This window comes from Mchenga conophoros, linkage group LG5 (assembly GCF_057382185.1).
Source record: "Mchenga conophoros isolate Kocher_MC1m ecotype Shallow Benthic linkage group LG5, M_conophoros_male_GT1.1, whole genome shotgun sequence".
Classification (NCBI taxonomy): domain Eukaryota; kingdom Metazoa; phylum Chordata; class Actinopteri; order Cichliformes; family Cichlidae; genus Mchenga; species Mchenga conophoros.
The window spans coordinates 5,760,507-5,777,882 of NC_140530.1; positions in this window are offsets into that span (position 1 = coordinate 5,760,507).

Below are 17,376 nucleotides of genomic sequence, written 5' to 3' on the forward strand. Positions count from 1 at the left end.
ACTCAGTGCTGCCTAAGTCACTGCTGTTTCTTGGTTTACGGTTTGAAAGACTAGCAACTGCTGTGGTGGAACCTAAAGAGGATCCCAATACACAAATAAACAACAACAAAAGATGAAATACTTAGTAGAAGCAGATAACACACAATGTTATTACTTAGCTAAGACAATGTGTTGCACTTCTACAACTACTTCACAGAATATTATTTCAAGGAATTTTTGCTAGAAATGCTCTACCGGATTTATACCCTACTCCAATTTAGTATACCCTGGAATCATTAAGAACACATGAGTTAGAATGAAGCATGTTTGAATTGGTGGGTCCGCAGCTGTTCTGTTAAGGGTGCACAGAGCCAGGAGCCAGAGTCTGCTTTATCTGCAGCACGGTGGTTAGCACTGTTGCCTCACAGCAAGAAGGTCCTGAGTTCAATTCCACCATCAGGCCGGGGTCTTTCTGTGTGGAGTTTGCATGTTCTCCCCGTGTTTGCGTGGGTTCTCTCCGGGTACTCCGGCTTCCTCCCACCGTCCAAAGACATGCAGCTTGAGGGGATAGGTTAATTGGATAATCCAAATTGCCACTAGGTGTGAATGTGAGTGTGAATGGTTGTCTGTCTCTGTGTGTTGGCCCTGCGACAGACTGGCGACCTGTCCAGGGTGTACCCTGCCTCTCGCCCTATGACAGCTGGGATAGGCTCCAGCGCCCCCCGCGACCCTGAAAAGGATAAGCGGAAGCGAATGGATGGATGCTGATACCACTCTAGTCTTTATTTGTTAAATTATAAAGTCATATAGCCAAGAGATGGCTAGCTTAGATTACCTCAGTTCGAATATGCTCCAGCCAACTTCTTCCATTCTCCATTTTAGAAATATTACATGACACATCCTGAGCTTTAGAAATGCTGGTAAGTGAACTGTGTAACTTGCTTTGGACAGGGTTGGTTTGCTTTCTTATGCTAGGCTGCCATCAGCAGCATCATATTCACTTCTCTTTAGTGTAAACCTCCTCATTAAATTGTCTTGAATACAGTAATAAGTGTCCATTCTAAAATACCGATCCAGTTTTTCCGAGGCGGGTGAGTTCATCACTGGTAAATCAGGTTTTCCTATCTTCTTTTTTGTTTGTTTTAATCTTCCTTGGCCAATTTGAGGCAGCAGAACTGATTGTGGATTTGGTAATAATCCCAGCAAACACTTTCTCTGCATTTGCAGTGTAAACACTTTGATATCGCCCGTATGAAATTATGTTATCTTTCAGGTCAAGTCAACCTAACAGTTAATAGGAAAATTTACCTGCTAAATGCAGCATTATGTTTTTTTCCAGTTAACTAACTTTATTTCTCTGTTCTTTAGTGTTAATCACCGAGCTTCTCCTTAGAGATTTTACTCTGAAAACAGTGAGTTGTGAAAGTGGACCAAAATGTAATAAACACAGTTGTAAACACTGAGGCCAGCTCAGACTGCTCCAAACACACCACACAGTTTTTTCTGCTCTTGACTCTGTATGATGTCATAGAGTGTGGGTATCCCTAATAGGGTCAGGAACACAGCTTTGGCTTTGAGCACAGAAGCCCCACCCACCTGCTGTTTTCTGTATACAAAGGCAGCCAATCAGAAGTAAGCTAGCTTAAAGGGAGGGTAAAAGGGGTGGAAATTTGTTTCAGACAATGTGTGAACTGAGTGGAAACATCAAGGATAAATAGAGATTATTTTAAACTGTAAAGTATACTAAACTACAACAGTAGTGTTCAAAAACACTAAGAAAGAGCTTTCAATAAGCGCAGTAGGGCCTCCTTAGATGACCTAATCAGCATATAGTTAAGCTTTTGACCTTCTGTGTTTTTTAGCTTCCATGTTGGGAAGTAATGCTCACGCACGATAAGACAAAGGGCTGAATTATCAGCAGCATATTAAAACTCAATCAAGCTCACATTATTTCTTGAATAACCACATTTGGTTCTTTTATTTCTCTGTAGAACACAGGTCCTTTTAGAAATGTCTCTTTTATCTGATGTGCTTCTGTGTTGAGCGTAGGCAGCTATGACTCTGGAATATGTGATGTGATGTCTGTGTAGGTTTAGCATGTGGATGATGTCATACCAACACAGAAAGGCCATCTGTATACACACACACACACACACACACACACACACACACACACACACACACACAGATGGTGAAAGTATGGTAGTCCCGATAATATGTTAATAAATATTGTAGCATCATTCACAGAATGCTAATAGGTTTTCAACAGTTACACACACACACACACACACACACACACACACACACACACACACCTACTAACTCACACTCTTTCTGACCCACATACTGTATTTTCTTCAGACATACAGATATGTGGGCATGTAAGGAGCTTGCTAAAGATTTAGCAAGAAAACGCTGATTGAAAATGCTTGAATTTAGTTAGACTGAGTTTGTAGTGTGATTAATGTGAAGGGCAGATGCACTCGGCTGCCATGCATAAACCAGCTCCCAAACTCCTACAACATAGAATAGATGAACAGGAGCCCTCTGCTCCTCTGCAGTGTGTGCATGTGTGTGTGTGTGTGTGTGGTGTCAGTGCCCTCTTTGTGTTTTCTTGCTCTTGTTTATTTGAAAGCAGCAGGGACGTAACACAGGCCACTTTGTTTTTCTGTGTGTATTTGTGGCCTATTGATTTGACCATTGTCTCTCCAAAAGCGAGTGGGAGAGAGAAGGAGGGGTCTACAGTACAGTAGACTACAGAAGTCTAGTCCGTGTTTGGTACAGCCGTCTCTGACTGTTCAGAGAGATTCAGTATATTTTCATGTGTATTGCAACTCAGAACATCTTTCATTTTTATTCTTTAAGTGTGTGTGTGTGTGCCTTCGTGCACAAGCTTGCCACACAGCCTGTCCCTGTTGCCATGGTGATGTGGCGGGCACGGAGACGGTGGTGGCAGGTTGGGGTCGGGCACAGTGGGGCGCTGAGCTGAGATTAACTGTGACTGTGACTCTGGAGAGAGGAGAATAAAACAGCAGGCTATCAAGGGCGGACATGACCTCCGTCTCTGTGCTCCTCGGGGTGACGGGCGCCACATCCAAAGGAAACTTTCTATAGTCCAGTGCTTTGGCTGCAACTTTCAAGATCAGCCTCTTGCTTATCTCTATAAAGCCTTGCTCAGCGCTCTGGGAGATGTGTGTGTGTGTGGTATTGTCCCTTAACTGAGAACTCGTGTACAGCCACGGTACATTCCTGTGGCTGTTCTTTTTCTGGACATATTTTCATTTTGGCCCAGAATATTACAGTTTTCAGTGGGAATGTTTAGCTAATTGACCTGCAGAGATACCAATGATCATCAAACAGTGATGAGAGTACAGAGCAAACAAGGTCAAACTGTATCTGTTAGTTCCATTGCTCCTGCCAGTCCGGCCTCTTGTTTAAAATCAATCTTGTGTTAGGGGGACACAGGGATGCTTTGTTTTGGTGGTTGTTCTGGCGGATGCCTTGCCGATGACTTCAGCTCCACCATGAACTGTCTCCTTATTCCTCTATAGGACTGCGATCACAACTGTGCGGGTCTGGGCATGGTACCACAGCTGAGAGGGATCTATAGATTGGGACTGCCACAGGGTGACAGGGAAATGAGCTTTTTTCTCTTTTCAATTTGTAGTCTATTAATTTTACAATTTATTTGCACCATTTCACTTGATTTCCTCTGATCTGGGCCACTACTGATTTACTAATCTACAAATATATTATTATCGTGTTGTCTTTTGGATAAATTAGAATGTAAATATAAGAAATCTAAACAAAAAAAAAGATAAAAGAATCCAGCTGTCAGCTTAAAACCCTAATTCCAAACAATGTTGGGATGCTGTGTAAAATATGTAAAATAAACAAACACACAAAAAAAAAAACTACAATGCAAACATCTGCAAATCACACAACATCCCAGCAGTACTAGCTGAACAGTCCTGGCTCTTCTTTCTCATATTTAACATTTCAGGATCTACCAAATATTTTCAGTTGGTGAAAGGTGTGGACTACAGGCGGGCCAGTTCAGTATTCTAACTCCCATGTTACGTAGCCATGTTGTTTGGAGCATCGTCTTGCTGCAATATGGAAAACCTTCCCTGAATGTTGCTCTAAAATCTGTATGTACCTTTCAGCATCGATGGGGCTTTCCCAGAAGTGCATAGGTATTAATGCACCATCAGAGATACAGGCTTTTTGAACTGAGTGCTGATAACAAGCTGGATGGTTCCTTGCTTCTTTAGCCAAGAGGACACGGCAGCCATGTTTCTAATTTTGATTAATCTGCATGTGGATTTCTCTGGATTCTGTGAACCTGTTGATGTCATCAAATATTCAAAGTCTTTGAAATTTATGTTAAGGAGCATTATTCTGAAATTTTCTCACAGTTTCTCGTAGTACTTTTATGCTGATTGGTGAACCTGTGCCTAGATGTACTTCTGAGAAACTCTGACTCTCTAAGATGCTCTTTTTATACGCAGTCATGTTACTGCCCTGTTACCTGTTAAGCTAACCAGCTGCATAATGTTCATGCGCCTGTTTTTTTAAAATATCCTTTTTCCAGCCTTTTGTTGTCCCCTCCCAATTTTTTTAAGATGCTTTGATGAAACTCAGCTAATATTTTCATGAAACAATTAAATGTCTCAGCTATAATTTACACAGTATCCCAGCATATTTGGAATTGGGCTTGTGATTACATTACAGAAGCATAGTTTATATTTGCATGCAATGGTTCATATAATTTTCTATATTTTTTATAACACAGAAACAAAAGAAATAATACACACAGTCAACACAAATACATGACAGTACATCCACTGTTTATTTTGGTAAGTCTGTACAGTGTGTGCAAAACGATCTAGTTTGATTTCATTGTTTGTCTAGCTTAATGCCCCCATAAGCTTTGGTTTGTATTTCTTAGCAAAATCTGCTTTAACCTCCTAGGACCTGGCATCCACATATGTGGACATCACATTTTGGGTTATTTAGACCAAAATACTCAATTTTGCTCTACAAATGATGTCTATTTACGAGGACATTATACTGCTACTGTTCTATCGAAATTTTAATCGAATATCCTCATATGTGGCTCTCATTTTTCTTAGAAACAAAAACAATCTGGTAATTCTTTGTTTTCACATTCATCGGGCCCCAATATGTCCAAATATCAAAGAGAAATTAAAAATGCATGCCGTGGAAGAGTTCGGGTCTTAGGAGGTTAAGTAGTACTACTACATCTCATGATGTTTTTTTTTTACAAGGTCATAGATCAAAGTCTTGTTATGTTTTTTATGTTCAGTTTTACTTTTTCTTTGTCTGGTGATCATCTTGATGTAGTAATGTTATTAATGCTTGCATGTTTGAGTCTCGTGTTTGGCAGGATCTGGCTGACTTAGTGTTTCCGGGATTAGCCTGACTGTTTGTTTAGCACAGTGTGGAGGAGTTAATGGGCCTGAATAAACTATAACACTATTCGGCTAATGACATTTTTATCGGAGCTCTTAAAATAGGATGTGGAAATAATGACTTTTTATGAATTCCACACACTCCACATTACCACACAGACGCACCATTTCACTGCATCTAAAAGCAGAGTGGCAGCAGCTTGCTTGTGTGTGTGTGTCTGTATGTGCAAAGTACAGGGATCTATTACATTTTGCCCTGTGAGATAGGATGAGCTACTCTTTAGGGAGTTCCATGTAGTATTTCAGGGAGGTTAAACACCACAGTGATGTATAACTGCCATTTCCTACCTGTACGTTCTTCCTAAACTACTCATTCCTGAAGGCTGGGTGTAGCACCCCCAGGCTTCAGGAATGGCAGTGATTCTTGGATAACCTTCAGTCCCATCAAATCAAGATGTTGTAGCTGGTTGTTATGGTGAAAGCAAGTTGGTCAGTACTTGGCTCACTGCCACCCACTTACAAGAAGACAGATGGGAGAATAAAGTTGGTGGGAGCGAGTAAAGGAGACATGAAAATGTGGTGGAAGAAGGTGTTATGGGGTCAGACAACAGGACGCAGCACATGAGGAGCAAATATTTTCACATGTAAATGTGACTGAAAATACATAAATAAGTGGGAAAGAGAGCAAAAAGGGGAAATGAAAGAGACAGAGGAACGAGTGATTCTGCTTTATGAGACAGCAGGTACATGGCAAATTTTTGGAATAGCAGCCAATAAAAAGGTGCCAAAAACAGTAAAAACGGTTTTGTAGACACTAGTTGAAACCCTGTGCTAACTTTCTTTAACTGGTGCTTCTGCCATCCTTGTGGTTATTTAAAATTTTCTCTATTTATTTTGATGGCTTTACCACAGCAGCTCTGTCACCTTATGATGAAAGCTGCTGTTTCAATCCAAAAACAGGCCAATTTTTCATTTTTCCTTAAAAAAGGTACATAGTTACTGAGGGATGGTGTTTCATGAGAATATTAAGATCAGGCCTTCTCTGGGAAGTCAGATTATACCTGCACATATTCCTGAAAGTAAGAATCTGTTACAATATCATGCATCAAGCTTGGAACAGTCATTTAGTCTGTTAAGCAGGAATGTTCCTAGAAACAAATGTGCTAATAGTTTAAACGAATAAACAAAAAACAGAGTAGTTGATTACAAGAACCACTCTAACGAGCTGAGCTCACTTTACTGGAGTTATGCACTGACCACACAAATGTGTATTTCAGGAGTTATATGAAATAAATAATCACGTTCCCCAATGATGGTAAAATTGTGTTTATGTGTGACTGAAATGTGCTGAATGGCCAATCCACGATTGACAGAGTTCCATAGTCTTCCATTTTCCTGCTCCGATGGTTGTTTGGGATCATCAACATGCTGGAAAATGAAGCTTTTGCCAGTCAGGTACATTCCAGATGGCACTGCATGGTGAATCAAACTGACACTATTTTTCTGCATTCATAATTCCATCAATTTTGACAAGATCCCCAACCCCACTGGTTAAAATGCAGACCCAAATCATGACAGAGCCTTGGGCATGTTTTACACACAGCTGCAGACAACGGGGGGGGGGGGGGGGGGGGGGGGGGGGGGGGGGGTAGGAGAGAGGAAAAACTCAAAACTCAAAACTTCTTGTGTAAATTTCACATACCTCAGTCTTTTTTCCCCGATTCCTCTTCCTTGATTCTAGACAGCTTCCTCTGAGACCAATGAGGCTTTGGTGAGCAGTAGATGGATTAACTGAAGGGCAGGTCAGATATTCACTGCATGTTTTCCCCCCAATTTCTTAAGGACATAACTTTCAGATACTTTTCATCTGCTGTATACTGTCTCGTGCTTGTCCAGTTTCCTCCGAATTTTTAAGGGCACAATGTCCACCATGTCTCTGGTGTGCAGTTTACTCTGTGGTGTGCTCTTTGGAAATCGCCTTGTTGCTGCAAAATACTATGTTTATGCCCATCAAACTTTGCTGCCTGTGGCCTTTTTGCAGATTCAACTAAAGACACAGGAACAAATTATGTGTGTGTGACAAAGTGCCTGAAGACAAAAGTTGAAATGGGGTTTTTGCAAAGTTGTCTGTTATGTGCAGAAACAACACCGGTTCATCACTTCAGTTAGGTGCCTTTTTATGTTTGAAGCATTCATAAGTCAGTGTTAAGTGGCTTAACAAAGAAAAAAGCATTCATCTGAAATTTTCAGTCTGAAGGACTAGACTGAAAAGACAGCCACAGAAAATCCTTCAGAGAGCCTGAAGAACTAGACGGCTTCAGATCACTTCAAAAGAATTACAAGTCTGGCTCCTTGGAAACAAAATACAAAGAAACAGTGTGGCTCAAGACTTTTGCACAGTACTGTACCTTTTGCAGGAAGGGGATGAAAGGCAATAATGTTGTGTAACACTTTACTTTTTAATGGCAATAATCTTTTAATTTTACAAGGTACTTTGCACTGATTTAGTGACACTTCAAACATTTTGTACTCTTTCAATTTTGGGCCTTAAAAATGAAAGATTTCTGTCAAATGTGGAGATCCTAAGGCTTATCTTTGCTCAATCCACGTTTGCCACAGTGCAATGGAATCAGTCACAGTTTTTCTTTCCATTACATATTTCACCTGCAGCAGTGCCAATCACTGTCATTCCTTCATGATGTTTTCATTTAGTCTCATTTCAGCTCTTGAAATATAACCCTGTCCTGTGTTTTTCAACTTAACAAATACAAAACTATGTTCTCTTTTTTGTCTAAATAAAATTCCTCTTTATTAGTTGCAAAAATACAGAATATTCCCATTAGATCAAAACCACAGGCTCGCTGCTCAAATATATTGAAACCCAGCACTGTTTGCTTCACACTTCCAGGCAGGAGGTAGATGTTTGAATATGAGCAGCGAGGAATTTGACCTACTTCTCTTACGATGGGAAAGGACAGAAAGTCGGCATCTGGAAGGAAGCGATTTAGTGATATGGCAAGGTGATGATGCCCTAATCATTTATCTCGAGCTGCTTGTACTATCTTTGTATGATACTTCAGATATTTTACTTCAGTATTCATGCTGAGGACGGCATTTTGATGCATTGCTTAGCAAAAGCTGTGATACACGCAAAAGGCACTGAATGAGTCATTAACTTGATGTCAAGTGTTCATGGTCACCCTGTGCATGTTTGATGTAAAAATCAGACATAACTTTCCCCCCATTACTGAAGAGATCATGTATAAAAAATCCTTTTGAACAATATTTATCGATTAATCAAAGACATTTAATTTGTGTATTTTTATTGTACCAAGATAAATTTGCACCTGGTAAAAGAAACGTGTCTTTAATCCCGCCCCTCCCTGAGCCTGGTTGTGCCAGATGTGTCTTCCTGTGAAAAAGGAGTTTTTCCTTCCCACTGTTGCTCCTGGTTGCTCCAGGGGGTTGTTAGATTGTTAAAGTTTTCTCTGTATTATTGTAGGCTCCTTGAGTTACCTGTTGTTGCAATTTGGTAGCATATGCATAAAATTGAAGTGAAAAAAAAAGAAAAATAAAGCTGTGCACCTCCACTTTGTTCAATATGGCTAGTGTAGTAACAACCTGCTTGTGACATAGCTGTGTAACTGGGGGTGGGAGGGTGAAGGAGATGGATTGTGCGTGGAGGTAGGGGAGGAGGGCCGGAGCGGACCAGAATTGAGGGGCTGTTCAGTGTTTGGTTAAGGCCAGATGGCTAGAGAATGGTGTCTGTAGCCCCTGGTCTGTGTGCTGTGTAGTGAGGACTGGGAGGAATGCTGGCCTTTTCTTTGCCCCTCTCAGCGAGTGGAGGCTCAGAGGACTGCGATACAATAGTGGATTAAGACCCACATTCCCTTTTTAATCTCACTATAGTCACACTCAGCTGTTCACCCTCAGGCCTTTGCTCCTCTGCCTCCCACTGTCGGTTTGTTGATGTTGGATTGACATACAATGTGCACACTCACACACATCATAACTACAGAAAACCCCCTCACTCACAGGTCATCTTAACGACCCCACTGTACTCGTATACTCACCCCTTTGATCGTGTAGTGTGATACATGCACATTTAATTTCTCACGTTGGGTCTAGAGCTTGAATCTCAGATCAGAAAGATCTGTAACAGCTGCTGATAGTTGTTGAGGAAAGATAACGCTGAAGTCCAGTGAGAAACAAAAAAATGAACTTCTCTCAAGAATAATTCAGAATTATCACAACCTAAGTCTCATCTATGTCAGGAGCTCCTGACATAGATGAGGAAGATGGGGCAATGAGAAACATGTGATTAACCTGAAAACCTAAAATTTAATAAGATGACAAGTATCCAAACTCTAACCCGTCAGCTCTGAGCGGTTAGACTGATTCTAACCTGATAACTGATAACTGATTCTCAACATGTGTATTTTGGCTTTTGAAAGTACTTCCCCCAGATAATGTAAATCAGGTTCTGGCTTGTCAGAATTGGCAGAGTTCAGTTAAACTGGTTGGTTTCCATGGTTTGCCCTGGCCAAATGGTGGAATCAAACCCAGGACCTTCTTGCTCTGAGGCAGCAGTCCTCTAGCTCCAGTGAGCTGATGAGACAAAGATTGAGTTATGTGGCTACAATTACAAGAGACACGTTTGGAGGAGTAAAGGTGAGGCTTTCAAACCTAAGAACATTGTACTGTCATGTATGTTGGTAGTAGCATCATGCTCTGGGGCTCTATTTGCCGACAGTGGTACTGGTACTCTGCGCTAATTGGATGGAATAATGAAGAAGGACTACCTCCAAATTCTTCAACTTCACCTCAAATCAACAGCCAACACGACAATGATTTCCATCAAAGCTGGTTTTGGAACGGATAAAGCAAGCTTCTGGAACGGCCTTCCCAAAGCCCCAAACTCCAATCAAAGGTTTGTGGACTATGTTTAAAAGCTTTGAATTGCAAAGGGACATTGAATCAAATACTAGTGGTGGCATATGCATATACTGGAGCCTCTATGTGTCATGTTCGCGTACCGGCAGGCAAGGAGAGAAGGACCCAAAATGCAGGTTTCAGTGAGGCGAAGTAGAACTCAAAATAACCGCTTTATTAGCAGGTTGCCGGTAAACAGCGGACCAACTAAACTGGGAAAATGCAAACTAACAGGCAGATACACACGGACGGGAAAACAGAGTACAGAATGAAGGTGAGTAGACATTAACGATGCGACAGAGAACAAAGGTAACACAGGGCTAATATACACACGGCAGTAATCAAGGGATGAGGCACAGGTAGGGTTGCCAACCGTCCCTTAAAAAACGGAATCGTCCCGTATTTAGAAACAAAAGTACACGTCCCGTATTGAGCTAATAAGGGACGCACTTTGTCCCGTAATACAGTGAGAATCAAAAGTAGTCTATAAATGTTTATGGATTTAACGCTTTGTTTGAAAACATAATTCCCAGCCTCTCTCCTGCTTTGTGACCAATGAGCTGACAGCACACTTATGACAATTCGAGTATGACAATTCAGATTACCGCTCATCTCATTGGTCGAGGAAAGGTCGCTTGCGGAGAAAATACCGGAAGACAACAGATGACCACAACAAGAAGCATGGCCAACAGGGAAACAAACACCGACACTGCGGTGCAAGTCTCGGACGACAGTACACCTAACAGCTTTAGGCAGACACTGTGCGATTTTTTTCAGTCACGTTATTCAGCTCCTGCTCAAACTGCACGATTGACTCGCAGGGGTTAGAAGTTGGTAGGTCACGATGCAGGTCTCACACTATACCACCCGATGCTCTGATGCGACCTGAGTGCTCACACTGTGCCTCCATAAAATGAAGGTTATAACAGAAAATCTGTCGCTCTCTCTCTCTGTCTTTCACTCACACAGACACACCACCACCATCAACTTTGCTAAATTGTTAATGAAAAACATGATCAGGCAGCTGTGATTGAGCAGCAGTGTAAATCCAACTATTTTCACGGTTGTTGTGGTCGTGATAATTTTGTGATGCCACATCGAAAAGGCTCGGATGAGCTTTCCAAAGTTCTACAAGTTGTGCCTCCATCGCTTGTGTCCAGATCACACGCTGCACAGCCGTGCTGCTCCGTCTTTTTCACCAACGTTTACGTGTTTGCGCGTGAGCAGTGTGAGCGCCTGTGGTGACACCCTCACGAGCGATTGATGATCGGGAGCTGGTCGTGAGGTGTTAATCACTTCTCGTTACCCCACGTATACTACACGATGAAGGCCAAAATCGGTCCGATCACTCAAAAATCGGCTCAAAATGGGCCTAAAACCGCACAGTGTGAGCCCAGCATTAGAGCAGCAATGTTTGTTCCCCTCAGAGAAAGGGAAGAATGGGAAAAGGAAAACACCTGGCTGGAAAAAGTTAAGATGGGCATGTGCAGTGAATATCAGCGCTATGTGGCCAGAAGTGTGATAATATAACTTATTTTGTGTAATAAACAACTGCAAGGATAGATGCAGTCGCAAATAGATGACTAATACATAAAAGTAATACATAGGTGAATAATGATGATGAGTTAAGATGCGTAATCATGGGAACAAGCGGGTTTACAAACAGGAGCAGCTGATTAGCATTAGAAAAGCTGAAATAATACCTCAACTGAAGCCAATTGTACTAAATGCACTAAATGTGCACTGTTACAAGAATATTTTTCTTTCTATTGTTTTCTATTATTTTAAGTTAAGCAGGACAAAGTTCTTTTAAAGAAAGATTTACTTATATTCTCAAAAGTTAAGCATGACAGGCTTCTGTTTAAGAAAGAGACCTGTTTTATTGTGTTAATGTTGTCATTTTGAGCTAAAAATAAATGGCTAAATGATCATTTGTTTCACATGTGTTCATATCACAAAGAATAGAATATGCATCTACTTAAATCAACTTCAAGTCAAATGGTTAAAAAAATTATTTCACACACAAAAAAAGAGCTAGAAAATTCACCACACTGGGAAGGGTGAAGACAACTGGGTCGCCCGGCCCTGGCCACGAGGTGTCCCTTATTTATTTTTCAGGGAGTTGGCAACCCTAGGCACAGGAGGGGAACACACCTGGGAGAAATCACAACTGACAAGACAAGGGAATAGTAAACCGAACACACTGACGCCAGACACGAACCTCCAAAGTAAAACAGGAAACCAGAAACAACTTACGAGGAGGCAGAAGACGCTGCACTTAATCTAGAATAATAATCGACACTATAGAAACATACCAAAATATAAAGAACTGAAGAAGCTGGGTCAGAATGACCCAGAACCGTGACACTGTGCATACTTTTGACCCTGTGTGAATTAGAGAAAATCCAAAATAAATTCAAACTTGTGCACATGATTCTTGTTATTTAAAATCATCATCCCACCCTGGCCACAGAACAGCTTAAAGAAATCCTTAAGAGCCCAAGATTATGTCACAATCATGCCCATGAAGAGTGTATGTAACTGTTTGATCATAACTATAAATAAGGCCATTGGCTTTGTTCTGATGTCATAAACACAACAGGAATGCAAAAATTTGAAAACACTGTGAACTGCAAAGTTCTCACCATCAGGTTCACGGTCACATACAGTTGCATGGCCAAAACCCCCTTCTTTCCATATTTTCTGTTAACTTGTACAGTCTTTGTTTTTGAATGCCTTTTTCCTGGTTTCAAAGGAGCTAAACTTTATTAAAATAGGAGAACTTTCCCAATTTTACTGACCAAATCATTTGAATTGCACATGCATCCTCTGGCTGCTGCTATAGGTCGCCCTTGTGACAAAAGTCTATCCAAGTTTTAGACCAACGTGTGCATACTTCAGGAAGACAATGCTAAATTGTATACTGGAGGAGGAGGAGGTGAAAAACGTTATCTACTAATTGGAGGGCTGTTGGTTCCCACGTCTGGTTCATACCACTGGTTAGTGCTATGTATGAAAAGATGAAAACGTGATGGGGAGATGGCTATTCCACATCTACTCTTAAGGAGAGTAAATTTGCTTCTGTGTTCCTAGTGACAAACTTGAAAAGAGTAAATGCAAACCTTAGACTACCGTCACTCCAGAGCCACGTGCTGAGGAACACAGGAAGCAAATGCACTAAAGACCAGATATATTCCCACTAATTTTGTTGACAGTAATTATACACAGTTAAAAAGGCAGCCTCCATAATAGGCATAGTGAAACACAATGTAACCCAGTACCTCTGCAATAACTCTTTCATTATGTAATCATGACATTCAGCATTTCAACAGCAACAATTAACACTAGTGTGTGTCCGAATACAGAATCATTTCAGAGGGTGCATTTACAGCTGTATGTCTACACTGCATTACATCCATTGAAATAATGAACTAAAAAGTGCATGTTTGTGTTCTGGGCCTGCACATGGACAGCACAATGGGACAACAAACTAGCATTGTTAGTTTCTTATTGTTAGTAATTAGACTCCGTGTACCTGTGTTTCAGTGCCAGCCACACCAGAATCAAATAAAATGCTGAAAATGTTTTTCTCTGGGGTCCATGCTCTTTTTTGTGGTCTGTTTCCTTTCTTTTTATTTTTTTTAAAGGCTATCATATCAAGTTTACTTTGTACATTATTGCTATGTTGACATAACAGTTACAGAGCCCAGTGCTGCAGGGAGGCACACATTTCCAGTTTAGGGTTTTTTAGGAGGGCGCGGGTGCAGAGTGGTTAGCATTGATGCCTCACAGCAAGAAGGTCATGAGTTTGACTCTGCAATCAGGCCAGGGCACTCCAGGTACACAGCTTCCTCCCACAGTCCAAAGACATGCAGGCACCCACAGAGATCTGACTTTTTTCAAGTAACAAGTAATGTAAGGAATTACCTTTGCAAAAAAAAAGTAATTAGATTACTTTTACTTTCCCATAAGCACGCTTCTTTACTGCGTTACTAAACCGTTGTGATTTTGTTTGTGAGAGTGTCTCATGACAATGACGTGTGACGTCCGTGGCAGCAAGAGATGTGTGCAGATCAACAATGGAAAATATGGAGTGATTACTAAACTTCAGATCTGAGCGAGCTCCGAGCACGCTGCCACGGGAATGTGACATTCACAGAGAAACCCCCGGATCCTCCCACCCGCCCCACTCTTGCTAAACAGGTGAAAATAGATTTAAGAGCGACAGGACTCAGTGCCGCAGAATCTTTGCTTTTATTTATTTTTTGCTGTGTTTTACTTGCATCTATTTGAAAGAGAGAGTGTAAAAAAATGTATATGCTGGAATATGCAGAAAATAGGTTGAAATGTTAAACACATTTCTTCCAGTCAAACACTGTTGAATATAATTTAATTTTACTTGATGCAATGTGCATAAAGTTAAAAGATTACAGGGATAGATAGGGATAGGGGCAGGGCTAGCTCAGTAGGTAAAGTGGTCGCCCCATGATCGGAAGGTCAGCGGTTCGAATCCACTTAACGGCTACCCTGAGGTACCCCTGAGCAAGGTACCGTCCCTACACACTGCTCCCCGGGCGCCTGCTTAGTGGGCTGCCCACTGCTTCACTGAGTGAATGGGTCAAATGCAGAGAAAAACAAGTAATTTCCCCATGGGGATCAATAAAGTATCTATTATTAATTAACTAACTTATTTATGTTAGTAACTAACTAACAGAAATAAGTAACTAATTACTTTTGAAAATAAGTTATCAGTAAAGTAACAGGAATACTTTTTTGGAGAAGTAATCAGTAATAAGTAAGTAATTACTTTTTTCAAGTAACTGGAACAACACTGGACACCCATAAATGTGAACGTGCGAATGGTTGTCTGTCTCTGTGTTAGCCTGTGACAGATTGAAGATTATCCTGGTTGTACCCTAATGTAGTTTAGTTTGCATGTGAATAGCTGGCACAACTCTTTCAGGTCTTAGAGTTTCAGTGAAACTGTGTTATGACTGAACAACAGGATTTCATATCAACATAGGGTGATTTGAAAAATGAACATGAAATCTAACAGTTTTATTTTTAATATTTGGTTTAAATCAAGTAAACTGAACTTTAAGATTGAAATATCTGTCTTTAAATTTTTGTGCAACATCGTCATATTTATCTTTAATTTTCTAAGGGTAATTTATTACTTTTTATTTATTCCTTCTTTTGCAAATTTTGCATTTACAATCACTTAAAAAAATCTTTGATTTGTAATATTTCACAAGACACACAAAACATTAAAGATTCTTAGACTCAAACCTGTATTAGAGGTTCCTAAATGTCAGACTTTATATACCTGTAAAAAGCCTACTCCATGATGAGAGGGAGCTGTAGTGCTACTGAAGAACAGGAAGAAGAACTTAGAGGCTCCACTCCAGACTAGAAAGCCTTTTTTCAGAGGGCCCTGTTAAAAGCAGGCATTTTTCAGCATCCTGGTTACAATAAAGCTCCTTCCGGCTGCAGATAAATGCATACTCATAAGAGGAACCCTCCCCAGCACCACCACCATTTCTAAAAGGTTTACTGCTCTCCTTTCTGCTTCCCCCCTTTTTTCTTTTGCCCTCCTCTTCACAACCCTGTTTTTCTTCAAGGGCCAGATCAACACAGTGGTTGCAGGAATTTAAGGAAGCGGATAGAGTCTGAACATGCAGGTGCAAGAGATTTGGTTCCAGCAATGGTATGGTACAGAAGGAGGAGGGTAATAAGGTGCCAGGAGGTGGAGGACAGGAAGGCAGTGACGGAAGAAGCCGAAGACGTGAGGAAGTGTAGGCAGCTTAATTTATATTTGTTGTGTGGATAAAGAGCAGGGTAAAGAGAGCAGAGAAGCATTGTTACTAAAAAGAGAACCCTTTCTATTCACACCATGTTTGTTCATGCTTAAAATCTTAAATCTTAGTCTTCCTGATGATTTTGGTAAAGAGCAGCTCCATTTAATTAACTTTTAACAGCAGCTTCATCAGCAAGGTGGAGTTTTCCTCAGAGGATCAGTGTAACTCCAGCTTGTTAGACTCCACTCTCATCAGCTACCACACTACATGGCTCCTGTCTTTTTATTCAGTGTGGAAGCTGCTTTCAGCTTCTCATTTATTCACAAAGGGTTACCACAGCAGGAAGCTCCACATGTTTAATTTGGTCGTGTTTTTAAGATCGATACTCTTCTTGATGAAACTGCAGAGGGATTTGTGTCTCCTTCCCCAACTATGAGATATGACTAAAAGACCTGGAAAGGCAAGACACGATGCACGCATGCATCACGCATACATGATGCTCATTTATTAGTGGTGAATGCTCTAGACAGTTAGCTACAGTATTTGAACAGTGGGACCATCTGACACAAAATTTACCAGCATGGAAAGTGACTTTTCCTGTAGAAGAGTTACTAACATGTATGAATACCTATTACTCCAGAGGACTGTAGTTTCATTCCTGTTGGGATCAACCAGCAACCCTAATGTGAGGCAACTGTACATAGAGGACAAATGTCATAAAGGACAAAAGAAGAAACTGGGGGAAAGGGGGAGTAGGAAGTAGAGCCTGCTAGGGCTAATTAGATTGATAATAGTGGGCCTGAGCATGTAGAGGCAACTGTAAGGGGTCAACGTGACAAGAAGAGAGGTAAATGGAGAAGAAGGAGGGGCTGAGGAAGAAGCAAGTGGTGGGAACATGACCAGGGCCTTGCCCACACTAAGGGCATGACAGGCGATGGAAGGTGGCTCTTGTTGCAGACATAAAATCACTAGAGTGGACCAGCACAACATCAAATAGACTTGAAATCAGCTTCTGGATGAATAGTTTCCTTTTTTCCACTGAAAACAGACAGACATTTGTGTTTGTGTACATGGCTACTCATGCACGCCACACAGGAATAGTGTAAAATCAGTGCAGGTCCCTCTACTTTGATTCTACTTACAGTAGGTCTATGTCATTGGAAACCCCTGGGAGGTCCTGTGTCGTTGGGAACTCTCGCCTCTTGTTAGCCACTACATGGCTACAGTCTTTG